At 39.9% G+C, this 16,135-nt stretch overlaps 1 protein-coding gene across 1 annotated transcript in view; it reads right to left on the reverse strand.

Annotated features, from left to right (window-relative positions):
* Positions 1 to 15,799, reverse strand: part of GTDC1 (glycosyltransferase like domain containing 1) — a 383,166-nt gene extending 367,367 nt beyond the window's left edge. The window contains exon 1 of the mRNA XM_025405484.1: positions 15,704 to 15,799. The gene's annotated coding sequence lies outside the window, so the exon portion shown is untranslated. The remainder of the gene's footprint in view (positions 1 to 15,703) is intronic.
* Positions 15,800 to 16,135: the final 336 nt, after the last annotated feature.

Here is a 16,135-nt window from a genome sequence, read left to right on the forward strand (position 1 = left end):
GAAAGACTTTGAATTTATGCAAAATGTCTTACTCAGTGTCTGGCATACTGGAGACTTTCACTAAACAGTTCATAACGATAACAAGCCACTCTATTCCATTGATATACTTACTCTAGCACCCTTCTCAATCCAAAAATAGAGTGTTCATGTACGATCTTACTCTCTATCACAACACATTTAGATCTCATTCTCCCTTTCATACTCCACGCATTTCCCAATGTCTGGAATAGCCTCACTTTCTCCATTCAAAAAATTACCTCTGACTTTCTTTAAAGAAAAGAAGCCTTAACCGGGGATTTTGAGGTTAGAAGGAAGGTTAGAAAGGAACCCATTTAAATAGTCACAGCTATACTAAAATGAATACAGTAAATTGGTATGCAACAAGATCTTCAAGGTAACAACAACAAAAAAGAAAGAACAATAAAATGAATACAGCAATGTATAGCTACTACACCCTTACCTTACATAAATTTTTCTCCAAAATCTTTTCTGGAGTCCACGAAAGTCCACTGTCTTCCTCATATCCTATAAATATCATGACTAAATGGGACCTTTGTAAAACACACTGGAGAAAAAGATAAAACTGATGAATTCTCAAGGCTCTCCAAATCCCAATGTTTTGTCATTTCAGAAAGCAATTTATGAGAACTCACCAGACAAGGGAGTGGAGGAGAATAAAGCTAAATACTCCTTTGACCTGATACAAAACTAGTTTTAAACATCTGAATTTTCTTCTTGATTATATTCAACAAATCAATTAATGGCTCAAGAACCATCTAAAAGATGTGTTTTTGCAACTGTGTTCTCTAATTCAATTAAATGGCACTATACACTCTAAAATGAACAACTTTTTGTACTCACTTTTACGAGATGGCTCTCAATTTTAATATACACAGGTAAACTTAAAATAACTTCAATCTATCAAACTAGATTTATGTATTCATTGGCATTATTATATTTTGAAAATGGTTTGCCTTAAAAGGAAAAACATAAACTGCAATCTACAGTGTTCTATTCATTGTCCCTTTCCCCTTATTGAAGGCTTCCAGAAAGGCCACAATGGACTTCTTAAATGGAATGGGATATCAGTGTTAAAAACCACATAATTCTTATTAAATTTACCTTATCTATAAGGTAAAAAGGTGCCTGCTGCTCTATTTAAATAAACACACACACACACGCACACAATTGTGGTCCTTCCTAAAGTGAATTATATTTGAAAATGGCAAAGCTTTCCAAATATTAACCACAGTAATTCCAAATTCAGTTCTCAAGGTAGTTCAATTATGGCACAATAAATGAATGATGGCATTTAATTCAAAATCTCTGAGTTTTAGAATCCAGAACATCCCTTTCATTCCAGATTCAAAAGAGTTTAAGGTATTCAAATGCTACAACACACCTGTCTTTCAGTTACAGGCATTGCTTCAATGAAAAAACAGCTTAAAAACCATGAAATGAAATCAATTCCACATAAAGCTATTGTAAGATTCTGATCTCTAATCTGACTTGTAAATTAGATGTGTGCAACTTCCACTATCCAGCAACCTGCAGATCTTTTTCCTAGCAGGATGGCGATGTTAGTTGCACTGCACTCTGACCAAAAACATGCAGTGGTGGCAGTGGCACAATGACAAATTGAATTGTATATGCTTTGAATAAAGATTTCAAGGTAAGTCATGAGGAAACCTTTACTGTTTGTTGATGAACTGTACATGCTATATAAAAAGTAATCTATGGTTTACATCTAGACTGTAGAGTTTTTGTTGAATGCTAAGATTTAAAAATGTTAAATATTCACTGAGGGAAAAAATGGAATTCGACACTGAGAGAATCCACACACTTCATTTCCCAGCACTGCTTTCAAATCCTCTATTACTGGTATAAAGAGTATACCAAAAGCAAGGACTCTCAACCAAATAAAACATCAGTTTGGTTCAGAGAATACTTTGATGTTCCAGTTTTCTTCTGATTCAATACTTCTAAAAAATACAAATACATAGGTTTATTTTCAGTTCATACCTGCTTGTCAAATCATTTTAAGTGAATTTAATTTAGTTAATAGGTCCAAAAATATTAATTTATGAATTCAACTGTTCTATGCACACTAATACTGTACAGTATGATATTTCACTATTGAAGAGTCCACTGAAAAGGACGTTTTCCTAGAAAATTCCGAGTATAATAGCTTTCTGCAAATAGAAACATTTTAAATACTCTAGATGAAGGCAAAATTTCAAGAATCCCCTAAGCAAACACTTTCACACAAAAATCATAGTCCTGCAATCAACCCTTTTAGTCAAAAGACGTTTTTCTTTACTGTATTTCCCTTAGAGTGAGATAACCCAATACTAAAAAGTGATAACTATATGAGTTTCATAAATATAAGATCTTTAAAGCTTGATTACTAAAGCAATTACACTATGGAATGATAATATAATACACATTCCCCAAGTAAAGCTCAAATTTACTTGAACAACACCAACCAATACCACCGAAAATTTTTTTCATTTATATATATATATATATTTTTTTTTAGTCCTGAAGTCCTTGGAATCATAGTAGGGTTTGGTGCCATACTGGTGTCACACTCTGCCAGTCATCCAAAGAATATGCCAAACTTCTTTTTCAACTCCTTTGTCTACCAGTGCATCACTGGACCCAGCAGGCGGCTCACCCAGACAATTTCAGTAACAGATTTTGGCTCTGTGCATAATAGATGGCAATCCTTAGGAAGTATCCAGTTTGTCTTATAGCTGAGAGATTTGAACCTGCTGCAGATGTCACATCTAAATTCTTGGATGGATTTTTATCATCAGTGTCACCTATAAAATAAGACAGTGTCACCAATAGCATAGTCCTAGAAAACATCTATTTCAGCACTGCTAAGCTTTCAGCATCATGACTGATAGTAATTTATTTGCCTGAAAAGGGTCAACAATCTATTGCCTGGGCACTGAAATCCAGCATGCAACCTGTTCTTGTACATCTATGATCTAAGAATGAGTTTATATTTTTAAATGGTTGAAAACAGGTTTTTTAAGAAGACTAATATTTTGTGACATGTGATGATTACATGAAGTTAAATTTCCACTTCCATAAATAAGGCTTTATTGGAACATGGCTATATTCTTTCATTTAGGTATTTTTCTACAGCTGCTTTCACACTACAGTGGCCAACTTGAGTAGGTGCAACAGAGTCCATAGGGTCCACAAAGACTAAAATAGTTGCTGTCTGGTCCTTCCAAGGAGAAGTTTGCAAACCCCTCGCCTAGATTATTTTTTTAGTGAGTAGGTAACATGATATCTACTGTATGTTACATGGAGAACCTAAGTGGAAAGACTATAATGTTTCCCTGTCTCACTTCTATGCATTCAACTGAAAGTATTTGTTGGGCCAGACCTGTTACTACAATGCAGACAGTTCTAGTCACTCTGGCCTCCCTCTTGGCTCAGTTTTGCCTCAATCCAAGGAGTTAATATTGACGTTGGGCAGGAAGAAGACAAGGAGTTCACCTTCAGGTCAAATTCCAGTTCTCCAACATTGGCCTGCTCCATGTCCCCAAACTCTCCTGGCTCTGAATTTCTGCTTTATATCAACCATTTTCTGTAATGGACTTCCTGTACTAGACATCAGTCTAGTCTGGCAGTATTTCCTGCCAAAGACATGTGGGCAAGGGGCTGAGTCACAGCATTCTTTGAACTATGCCAGCTGATCATCAGTTCTGTCCCTGCTCTAACAGCCTTCCTGAACGGTGGATTTGTTTTGGGGCCCTGTGAACAGTCTGCATATTCCAACATTCCTCTTGGCTTCCACTGTTCCTCCTGGTCACGACTGCCCCTGAAGTTCATCACTCTCCTTTTACATTGAAACTTCTGGCCAAAGACTTCTTCAACGTTACCAACTGGCCTGTCTTTTTGTTATTTGAGTTCAGTTCACATAACAAGAGCCCAAGAAAATTTTATCTATATAGATGGATTTCCCAAATTAGCAACACCCAACTTAAAACATCTCTTACGTTTTAGCATCTGCTCCAAAAGAGAATATATCAACCCCCCCAACCAAGTAGTATCCAGAATATCCATTTTTTCCCTCCACCATTGCTACTTGGCCCAAAGTTTCCATACTTGCTTCATCTGAAAGCGTTACCTATCACCCACCACCACGTGGGATGCCCAAGATATCTGTGTCTCTTGAGCATTTCTTCAAAATGCCTCTCTTGCTATCACTAAAGCTTTAACAACGCCGTTTCTGTTGTGAGGGAAAAAGAAGAGTTTCCTGTCACTGCTGGACTGCAACGGAGAAATGTGTTTAGCTAGATTTCTAGAAGTCAAAAGTATAATTCCACACAAAAAGAGGTTAATTAGTCCATAATGAGGCTGAAACGCTCATACTATTAATGGCACTACAGAACCCATCTGTAATTCATATTACATTGCTGCAGATAGTTAATTCACTCATAAATTGTAGATTGACGTTACTAGAAAATAGCTTAAAAAAATGTCAGGACGGATTAGCCTAGTATATGGACTTCAAAGAAAACTGGTTTCTTGTTTGTTTGTTTGTCTGTTTGTTTAACAGACAGTCTGACTCTGTCACCCAGGCTGAATGCAGCAGCACAATCATAGCTCACTGCAGCCTCAAATTCCTGGGCTCAAGAAATCCTCCCACTTCAACCTCCCGAGTAGCTGGGACTACGGTGTGCATCACCACACTGGGCTAATTTTTTTTTTTTTTTTTAATTTTTTGTAGAGATGGGGTCTGGCTATGTTGACCAGGCTGGACTCGAAATTCCGGGGCTTAAGCAATCCTCCTGCCTGTCCTGCAAAGTTAGAGTCACTACTATCCTGAAGTCATTGGCCATGGTGAACAGCTCTGAAACCACAGGTATATCTCACAACCAACAGAGTGGTATCAACTGTGAACAGGCTGACAAAGAATGACCATTAACCATATCTCAATTTGGTATGGCAACCATGCAGGTAGCATCCATTTTAAAAACAAAAACCTTCTTACCCTCTGAATATTTGGAAAATGGCACAGTAGTCCACTGATATAATCAGAAAAAGAAACTACAGACATGTTAACTCCATATTCCAAAGGAATATTCAAACAATTAAAACTTTAGAACTGTGTTCATTTGATGAACCTGGCCTTCTTTCCTTAAAGAAACAGTTTTCAATCTCTTTAGTCAGGACCACTTCGTGTTCTTAAAAATTACTGAGTATTCCCAAGAGCTTCTGTTTATGTGGCTTATAATTATCAACATTCACCGTATTAGAAATTAAATGAGAAAAAGTGTATTTATCAATTTATTTTAAAAACTTAATAAGATAACATATGTAATGAGACAATACATTTTAGGAAAACACAATGTTTTCAAAACAGAAAAAAGCTTTGTGCAAAAAATTATGTTGTTATAAAAGCTTTGCAAATTTTTTTCATGCCTAGCTTAATAGAAAACAGCTGGATTCTCATGTTGGTGTCTACATTCAATCTGTTGTGCTATGTTGTTTTGATTGAGCTACATGAAAAAAAAATGGCCTCACACAAATATGTAGTGAGAGAAAAGGAAGTATACGTATTAATAGCCCATTCAGATAACTGTGGATGTTCTTTTTTGATACTACACCAAAACTTGACAAGTAAGAGTTTCTTAAGGGTTAGTCAAAATATGGAATCTCATACATACGACCTCTTTGTATTCTGTTACTTGTTTTTTGAAAAGATCTTTCACCCATAATTTTGTAACACTGGTCACTTTGAAAATATTGGTTCATGGAGTTATATAGATATTACAAATCTTGACACAATTCGTCATACAACAGCAAAAACTCAACATTCATTAAAATCACCACCCATCTCATCAGGAAAATCTTTTAAGTACTGGGAAGCTGAGAGTAGCACAGCAGGTAACACAGGTTTTCTAAAATTTTAATTTTCACTTGAAAGTTTGAATTTTATCATTGGCAACAATACTGTCAGTTGTTTTCCTTGAAGTGACAGGCTCACTTTGTTCATTTTCAAGAAAATGACTGCCAAATTTCTAAGTCTGAATAATCACAGTTTGTCTGGTATTCATTCTTTCAAGTAAAAATGATGTTTCATGCAAAATTTGGCTAGTTTCACTAGCAACTCAAAAAGAAAAATGACATATGTATTTTTCCTCTAGACAGGCAGTGTACTCTGGATATGCAGCAGAAATGCTTTTTGCACATTTCCTATCTCATCACACCAAATATTAAAATAAAGTATGCTTAAGGGTCAAAATTTAATAAATCAGCAATTGTTATCACTTCATCAAGGACATTCTTAAGCGAAAGTGGCTTTTTCTCTTTTCTGTGAATGCACAGCCGTGAAGAATACTACGATTACTACCACAGTTGGGTCTTACTGCCATTTAATTTCTAGAATGCTTAGTTTCTTCGATCATTGCTTTTATACCAGCAGGGCAAATGTCAAAGCAGTAGAAAAGTCAAAAAGTTAGTGTTACTATGATAATGGTTTTTACCTCATGGACATTCCTGAAAGGCTCTCAGTGATCCCTGGGGATTTGTACACCACGATTTGTGAACTGTCATCTCAAGGAAACACTGAAAGTTATGAATAAGTCACCATCCCCAAATCCACAGTGAATATCCCCCATATGATAAATATACTATATATGTGTATAAATTCTTGAAATCAAAATTGGTCTAATTTGTTTATATAAATATAAACAACAATAGTAATTAATATTTGGTCAGCACTTACATGTATTATCTCATTTAATCCTCATACTAAACCTATTAGTTAGTTGTATACTTATGCTACAGATAAGGAAACCTGTGATGAAGAAAGGTGAAGTTACTTGTCCAAGGTCACAACAGCAACCAGCAGTATTTATTGGACTCAGGCATAATCAAGTATTTTGCATACCTTCCTCTTAAGTCTTCACAACCACCTTTTTATTGTCCTTATTACCTTTTATTGTTCTTTTTTTCTTTTTTTTTTTTTTTTTTTTTGAGACAGAGTCTCGCTCTGTTGCCCAGGTTGGAGTGCAATGGCATGATCTTGGCTCACTGCAACCTCTACTTCCTGGGGTCAAGTGATTCTCCTGCCTCAGCCTCTCAAGTAGCTGGGATTACAGGTGCCCACCACTAGACTCGGCTATTTTTTTTTTGTATTTTTATTAGAGATGGGGTTTCACCATATTAGTCAGGCTGGTCTCGAACTCCTGACCTCAGGTGATCCGCCCACCTCAGCCTCCCAAAGTGCTGGGATTAGAGGCATGAGCCACTGCACCCGGCCTCCTTTATTGTTCTTTACATATCTATTCTTTAAATCTTCATTACTAGTTTTACAGACTAAAACTTTGAATCAAATACGTAAAGTATCCTGCCCAAGGTTACCCAAGTGATGAATCATCCACATACAAGTCTGTCTGACTGCAGAGTACAATACATACTCTGTCTTGCTATACCACACAGGAGTGTATTATTTGTATATAAATAAACTGATAACTACAAGAGTCTTATATAGTTTTAAAGTCTATTGAGAAAGACTTCTATTTGGAAAGATTTTTACTAATTTGATTACCTCTGTCTTTAAATAGTACAAAACCTACTTTCTTTCAAAATGATATGCTCTAGATAGTTCATTAATTCACACTATTTGAATACGACAACAGATTAATACAACTAAGTTACAATAATAATAATAATAATAACACTAAAAAAGACTAATCACCCCACGGGATATGAGAAAACTGAAACTTGGAGCAGTTACTAACTCCCCGCAAAGGCTTGCTGCTCATAAATGGCCCCAGAGTCAAAATCAATCTAGACTGACTGTGAAACCCAAAATCTGCAGTCACATTGCCTGCATATATTTAAGAAGGTCTCAGGCAATGACCTAGGAATTGCTCACAAGGTCCGGATACAGAGCTTGCTGGTATCATACCCACCTACCCAAGGTAATCAAGATATGAATCATCTTGTATCTTAAAGACCAAGAGGTGAAAAGGAAGCTGGTGCACACTGAAAATAAAGAGCCATGTTTTCAGGTGTTCTGAATACAGAAAAAAGTAAATTCACTTATAAGGTGTCAGTACACATCTCTGTGGCTGAGACAAGCTTGCTTCCATTTAAAAAAACACAAAACAAAAAAAGCCTAGAAGACAATGTCATCACACCTACACAGGCTTTCAACGGATTACACAATAGCTTTCAGATGCCAAGAGCCCAGGAATGCTGCAAACCTTAGTAATTTGCAGCAGATAATCATTTTCCTAAAACTCTAATCGATCCATAAAATTTTCATTTCAAATTAGGATCTATAAAGGCTAGGCATCATGCCCCAACCCTTTGTTTCTATTTTAAGGGCCTACACTGCAAAATAGCTGCTTAATATTTAAACTCAAAGGAGGACAGAGAAGGAATCACGGTTCATCTGCCTCAATTTGCTCTTATAACCTGCTGTAACTCAACTTTTAGGAATTATAAACATCCTGAGATTGGACAAAGGAGTGTGGCTTTAATTTCAACCAAGTTGTATTCTTAAGGAGTCCCCACACACGTTTGACAGGAAGGTGACAAAATGGAAGGCTGTGGTGTACCACCTAAAACAGCAGGCAGTACAGGGGAGAGATGAGCAATTATACTCGTCACAGAATACCACACTCTGGATTCCTATGTAGCAAAGAAAAAACAAAACTACAGAGTAACTTTACCTCCCCCATCAATGATTCCTAACATGACCTAAAAGAATCACAATCTCGTAAGCAGCTGACAGATACAAAGAAAAAGAAAAAAGAAAAAAAAAAATCAAGATTGAGGACACGTCCCTTGACATGCATCATTTACACCAAAGATTCTCCCACTTATCTGAATTAATTTCATGTACCTCATTTCATTCAGATAATTGAAGTTTTTCTTTTAGAGTTGTAAAGCGTTTACCTCAACATAATTAGTAAACTGTCCACTTAAAAATACCACTACAAAAATTACCACCCCCTCGCCTCTACACATATACACACACTCTCCCACCATTAAAAGTGTAAGATTTTGGCCTTCACGAGAAATTTAATTCAAAAGTCCTCTTTAAAAAATTAGCATAAGAAATTTTACAAAAAAAGTTGTGGTCATTATGTTTTTAATACGGAGTGTTTGCATTACTTGTTAAAGACTTGGTAATTTGGGTGTTCAATACATGACTACTGTTCTGAAACCAAATTAAAGGTTTAGACCACTAAAGAGTTTGATGACTTGCCTCAATACAATAACTGGGATCGTATAGAGAACAAAATCAAAGAGGTCTCTCTTTTTTATGAGTAGGCATTTAAGGGCCTTTTAATGAGAATTTACGCTTTAGTATATAATTACTAATGAACAAAAATAGGGCCATTAAACTCACTTCTTCATAATAAAACTAATTGTAAGAAATATAAGATAATATATACATATTAATCAAATTCACGAAAAACTGAAATCTCCAATGCCTTACAAGACAACACAGTGAAAATTATATACCTTTTCTTCTTAATTAAATATCCTATCAGGTGACTGATGCCATTTTCTACATGGATATGCCTATAATTTAAAATACACAGACTCTCTAGTACTAATGATGGCAATGAAACATCTAAGTTTCCTGAATTAATTTTAAACTTCTATATGAACACTGGCTTCTCACACTGATAACAGAACTTATTGTTGGGAGAAATTTATATCTAATCTATATTTATCACCTGCTATGTGCCAGACACTGTACTGAGTGCTAAGGACACCTCCAGGAACTGGACAGATTCAGTTCCAACCCGGGGGTACACATGGTCTAGATGTAAAGACAAATAATGACCATGTCGAGGAATGTGTAATAGATACCTATGATGTTTTATATATACCACACAGAGAGAGAAAGATGAGAGAAATAGAGAGGAAGATTCCATGCATGGTTCCTGGCTCATAACTACCACAGCCCTTGATCCAGTCTTTTGCTACAATGTTGGGTGTATTAGGCCTCAGGGGACAGCCTCTGACCTTCTCCTGCCCCAAGACAGGACTCTTAATGCTTTTCCCAAGCCTCGCCCCCAACCCACAGAATATCCCATTCTACACCCTGGAGGAAGGAATGCTGTCATAAGGCCTCCACAAAAACCCAAAAGAACTGGGTTCAGAGAGATTCCAGATAACTGAACAAAGAGCTGTGCACTCAGAAATCACATGGAAGCTCTGTGCCCCTTCCCCATACCCTGCCCCACACGTCTCTTCATCTTAGCCTTTGCAATATCCATTATAATAAACAAGTAAATGTGTTTCCCTGAGTTCTGTCACTCCAGCAAATAGAACCCAAACACGGGGTCCTGAGAACCCCAATACCTGATCAAATGAAAGTTCAAAACTAAGAGAAGAAAAAGGCAGGAAATTAAACACTTGAAAATAACGAGCTACCATTGAAACTGCATAAAAATCACTGATTTATGGGAGACACCCTTAAGTGTCTCCACTAAGAAAGCAAAGAATCCAACTGCTGGCTAGTCAGGAAAGGCATTCTAACTCATGACTGGATGAATCCAGGGTGTCCTAGAGTCCCTGATGCAAATGAAAAGTTGACCCTCAAAAAGGTTCAAATTATAACAGCCACGGAGTCTAGATCTCAGTATCTAAAGGGTCAGTCTGGTGAGTGTGAGTCCAGAAAACAGCATCACAGGATCTTGGCTCTGCAAGACCCCAACCACCTACCTATGGATAAGAATAGATCCTGGCTCCCTAAGGGTAGCGGAGATAGCAAGGAGAGGAGATCAAGCTGTTAGGGTGACTAAACAGGCTTAAGACAAGGTTCCAGTTCCACAAAGGACCTGGAATACAAAAAGAAACCACCCAAGAAATATAAATTCTATGGACTATTTATCACTTACTAAAGACTGTGGAATTGCTTCTCTGGTTATGTGTGGAATTGCTTCTCTGGTTATTTATTTATTTATTTATTTTTTGGAGATGGAGTCCCGCTCTGTCACCCAGTCTGGCATGCAGTGGTATGATTTCAGCTCACCGCAGCCTCTGCCACCCAGGTTCAAGCGGTTCTCCTGCCTCAGCCTCTGAGTAACTGGGAATACACGCACGTGCCACCATGCCAGGTTAATTTTTGTATTTTAGTAGAGATAGGGTTTCACCATGTTGGCCAGGCTGGTCTCGAACTCCTGACCTCAGGTGATCCACCAGCCTTGGCCTCCCAAAGTGCTGGGATTACAGGCGTGAGACACCACGGCGGCTGTGGTTATTTTTTAAATACTCAAAAAAAATTATCATCTGTTTAAATGACTTGTGTGATCCTACAGAGCATAGGGAAAAAGCACTAGATATTCTTACTAATTGTCTGATTCTATATCCTAACTCCATCTACAACTATTCTGAAATATTCTAGATACCTCACACACACTTAGTTAAGGTGTTTGTCATTATTTCAAAACTCCGTATGAGAAAAGTGCTTTAAAAATGAAAATCTTGGCCGGGCGCGGTGGCTCACGCCTGTAATCCCAGCACTTTGGGAGGCCGAGACGGGCGGATCACGAGGTCAGGAGATCGAGACCATCCTGGCTAACACGGTGAAACCCCGTCTCTATTAAGAAATACAAAAAACTAGCCGGGCGAGGTGGCGGGCGCCTGTAGTCCCAGCTACTCGAGAGGCTGAGGCTGGAGAATGGCGTGAACCCGGGAGGCGGAGCTTGCAGTGAGCTGAGATCCAGCCACTGCACTCCAGCCTGGGCCACAGAGCGAGACTCCGTCTCAAAAAAAAAAAAAAAAAAAAAATGAAAATCTTGCAGGCAAACTGAGTACTTCCCAAGGATATGGTGAGACAGCATACTCTGTGAGCAATGGATGCTCAGGGCACCAGAATAATTCCTGATCCTTCCTGTAGGTGACAGAGGTCTTAAAATATCTTCGGTCTGAATAGAAGAAACTGGTCTGGCAGTGAGTAGGCCAGGCAGACTAGGACTGACATCAGAACCAGCAACAATAGATGTGAGCTGATTTGCTTCCTATAAGTTAAATACCATCCTACTCTACCGTACAACTGCTTTCAGTAATAATACTAGTAGAAAAAAAAAAATGAAAGCAGTTCAAAGACATCCCTATGAAGGAAGGCTATTACCTCTATGACTCTACATGTTCAACTAGGAATCATCCTATGGAATTGGCTCTGCATCTCCTCAGCCCAAATTTTACCCTGGCAACTTAAAGAATGGAGTGTTGGTTTGTACTTTCCAAGAGAAATGCTTGAAAATTTTCCTCAGTTTTTTTAAAAAAATAACCAGGCAGGGCACAGTGGCTCACATCTGTAATCCCAGCACTTTGGGAAGCCAAGGCGGGAGATCGAGACCAGCTTGGCCAACATGGTGGAACTCCATCACTACTAAAATACAAAAAATATTACCCAGGTGTGGTGGTGCATTCCTGCAATCCCAGCTACTCAGGAGGCTGAGGCAGGAGACCACTTGAACCAGGGAGGCGGAGGCTGCAGTGAGCTGCAATCACACCACTGCAATCCAGCCTGGGTGACAGAGTGAGACTCTGCCTCAAAAAAAACTAAAATTAAAAAACATGCTATTCTGACATAAAAAAAAAAAAAAAAGAAGAAGAAGAAGAGGTAAGAATACAAGAAAAAGAATACACAGTGTTCTTCATGTAACACCAACAAGAAGCATAATATATCAAATACAACCTAAAACTGTTTAAAATATCATTTGAGACAATTTGCCAAGGTAGTCTGAACTCTGAAAGTTATGTTCCTTACAAAGGTCTATATGCTGAAAAACATCCTTATAAAATAAAACCAAGATTGTAAAATGTGGCCTATGGTAACAATCAAGAGGGTCACTCAATTCATGTTGTCACACTTTGCTCTCGTGGAAACATTATATTTTAGCTCACCTAAGGTGTTCTATTACTAAAGTAATGTTCTTTCCCAATATCAGAGTGACTAAGAACACAATTCACACTGTTAAGTTTCTTCCCCCAATTTTTCTAATCTGACACCTGCTACCTCTTTCAATATTGGAATTCAACCTAACAGAGTTATCTGGTTCAACATAAAAAAGGAACTGAGTTATTTCAAGTTTACTATATCATGATTCAGGACTTCCTGGCACTCTGCTACCTTCAGAAATTAGATAAAGCCCAACAAGATCATAAGCATTTAAAGAGTACCCACTTCACTTGAAAATGGGTACACACAGATGAGCAGGACGTAGCCGAACTCACGAAGCGCCTACCAGGAAAGTGCACACAGGCCAACAAATATTTACTAAATGTCTACACTAAACACTGTGCTCTGGGATGCAAAAAATTCATCTCACCACAGCAAGAACTTCAAGACTCATGCATTTGAGGCCCACTTTGAAATGTGAGATTGGGCATGCTGGAATTAGATTATTACATGTGATAGGATTTCCCTTCCTAAGTGATAGTCATGCATCACATAACATTTTAGTCAACAAGACATCGAATATACAACTGTGGCCCCGTAAGATTATAATACCGTATTTTTACTGTACCTTTTCTAAGTTTAGATATGTTTAGATACAGTATTCAGTACAGTAACATGCTGAACAGAGATGTAGCCCAGGACTAATAAACTATACCACATAGCCTAAGTGTGCAGTAGGTTATACCATGTAGATTTGTGTGAGTACACTCTATGATGCTCCCACAAGTATCTTTTCTCGGAACATACCTGTCATTAAATGACACATGACGATATCAAGGTTTATATACACCATAACTCTAAGACTCTTAAAATACCAATCTGCTGGAAGTGACGTAGGCTATCCGAATCAAAAATATGAATCGATTCTTGAAGCGCAAGATAATTACTAATTTGAAAAAACTGGAAAGTAATGTTTAAACTGATAGAATGCAAATACTTCCTATGAACAATTTATGGCATTATCAGTCTAATAGGTCCAAATCATAAATTAAGAACAAAAATTAAATTTAGTTAATTACTTGGCTTTTTAAGATGCCATAATCAAACAAACTTTAGTACAAGAATAGAAGAGGTCTGAATTACCTAGGTAAGTGTTTAGTTAATTAAGACAACTAGTTCTATTCGGCTCCTGCTAAATTTCATCAAGAAACTGCCTTCGATTCTTAATTTCTCTATAAAATAATGCGACTGGATTATACTACTAAAGTCCCTTACACATCGAAAATTCTGTACTTCTGTGATGCATAAGATTAAAACGTCAACACAATTTTCAAATCAAGACTAAAGAAGCCATCTTAACTTTGCAAACGTGATGTTAAAAAATCTATTTCCTGCCTTATTGCAAGTATTATGCTTCAGATTTTACCTATTCATTGTTTTCAAGTATGTCAAAGAAAGTTTCGTGACCCTCAATACTAAAACTGTTTCATTTAACACAGTACAGGACCCTAAGGAAAATGTATACCAAAAGGGAGTGGGAGCCGAGAAGAATCTAATCCAAATCAGACCTGGAACGCACCAATTAAAATTCAATATTTCACTTGGTATGTGCGTTCCTACATGAAACTCCTGTCATGGTTAAAGCTAAAGGTTAAACAGGTTAATAGAAACCAATAGAATGGCTCTATTGAATTGTACTGAACTTCTTTTTCAGCAGCTCCTTTACCTTACCGCTATGTTCAGCTTTAAAATCAACTTCAGGGGTAGGCACCAAATAGGCACCAAATAACCAAGGTGAGCCACGGCAGCCGGGGGCTGCAAACTGAAATCCATCTCGTGTGGAAAATCATCATCAACTCACGTTTTCCATTTCAAACTGCGATACAGGTGGAGGAAAAGCTGTAAAAGCCTTCTCTTTGAACCTCACATCACACCGCCTCAAGGCATTAACTTAAGAATCTCAAGATAACCTAAAGCAGCAGTTGTCAGACTCTAAAAGTTGTATGTGCGGGAGAAGGCAAAAAAACTACTTCGGGACTAAAGGTTAAATTTCGCTGCTGGATTCCCAAGACTTAAATTCAGAGAATCTTTCCACCTGGACAGAATGGGATTGTCTGGATCCCGATGAAAATGGGAAATTATGTGCTTAATCCTCAAACGAGGGATTCCGGGATGGGGGACACAGTGAGGGTCCTCACACTCGGCTGGCAGAGGGGAGTGGGACGCTGGTGAGGTCTGGTAACTGAGGGCGACCAGAAGCCAGACGCGAAGGTTTCCCTCAGGAAGGCCTGGGGCTCGCACTGCAAGGGGCCAAGCGCCGGGCAGCCTGGTGGTCGGCGAAGCACCCTAGCCAACTCAGGCCAACCCGGGCGCCCGGCCTCCCTTCTCCCGCGCGAGGGCGACGTGCCCCCACCCGTCCTTGCAGGCTGCGCGAGGAAGAAGCCGAGCGCCGGGCTGCGAAAACCAGCACGCACGACGTGTAGGCACCAAGAAAACGCAATTCGAACACGACCAGTTTGCAGAAGGAACAAAACGCCACGGCCTAGATGCCCCATTCCGAGCGCGGTGCGGACGGCGGCGCAGGGAGCGCAGCGCGTGCGCCCGGGAAGCGCGCGGCTCTCAGCTCCGCCTCCCCCACACCCCCCGCCCCCGGCTCCCCGCGCCGCAGCCGCTGCTGCTGCCCCTCTGGGAACTCCGCGCAGCGCAGCCCCGCGAGGCGGGCGCCGGGGAGGGGAGGGGCCGCGCTCCCCGCCTCCCCGCCGGCCCGCGCGGCTCCCCAGCCCGGAGCCTACTCACCTCCTCCTCCTCCTCCTCCTTGTCTCTCCCTCCTGGCCACCGGCGCGGCCCAGCCGGCGACGCGCTGACGCCGTGCCCCTCCCCCGCGGCCGCCGCGGATGCCGCCGCCCCTCCCGGCCCGCGGCCGCCCCGGCCTCCAGGCGCGTCAGGCGCTGGCCCCGCCCCTCGGCCCGCCCGCGCAGTCGAGGCTCCGCCTCTCTGCGCCGCCCAGACTCTGCGGGCGCTAGGTCCGTGAGTCAGCGGCCGCTCCCGCCCGCGCGAGTCGCTCCGCCCTGGCCCGCGGGCTAGGCCCCTCGCACCTGCCCACTGTCCCCCGGCCTCGCTGTGCTCCCCACCTCCCTGCGTGCCCTTTCCCATTTCGTCAGCACCCTGTCCGCCCCTTCAGCTTTTTCGTACTCTTTCCCCAACCTACTAGTCCTGTTCTAAGCTCGC

This window comes from Theropithecus gelada, chromosome 12, assembly GCF_003255815.1.
Source record: "Theropithecus gelada isolate Dixy chromosome 12, Tgel_1.0, whole genome shotgun sequence".
NCBI classification, from domain to species: domain Eukaryota; kingdom Metazoa; phylum Chordata; class Mammalia; order Primates; family Cercopithecidae; genus Theropithecus; species Theropithecus gelada.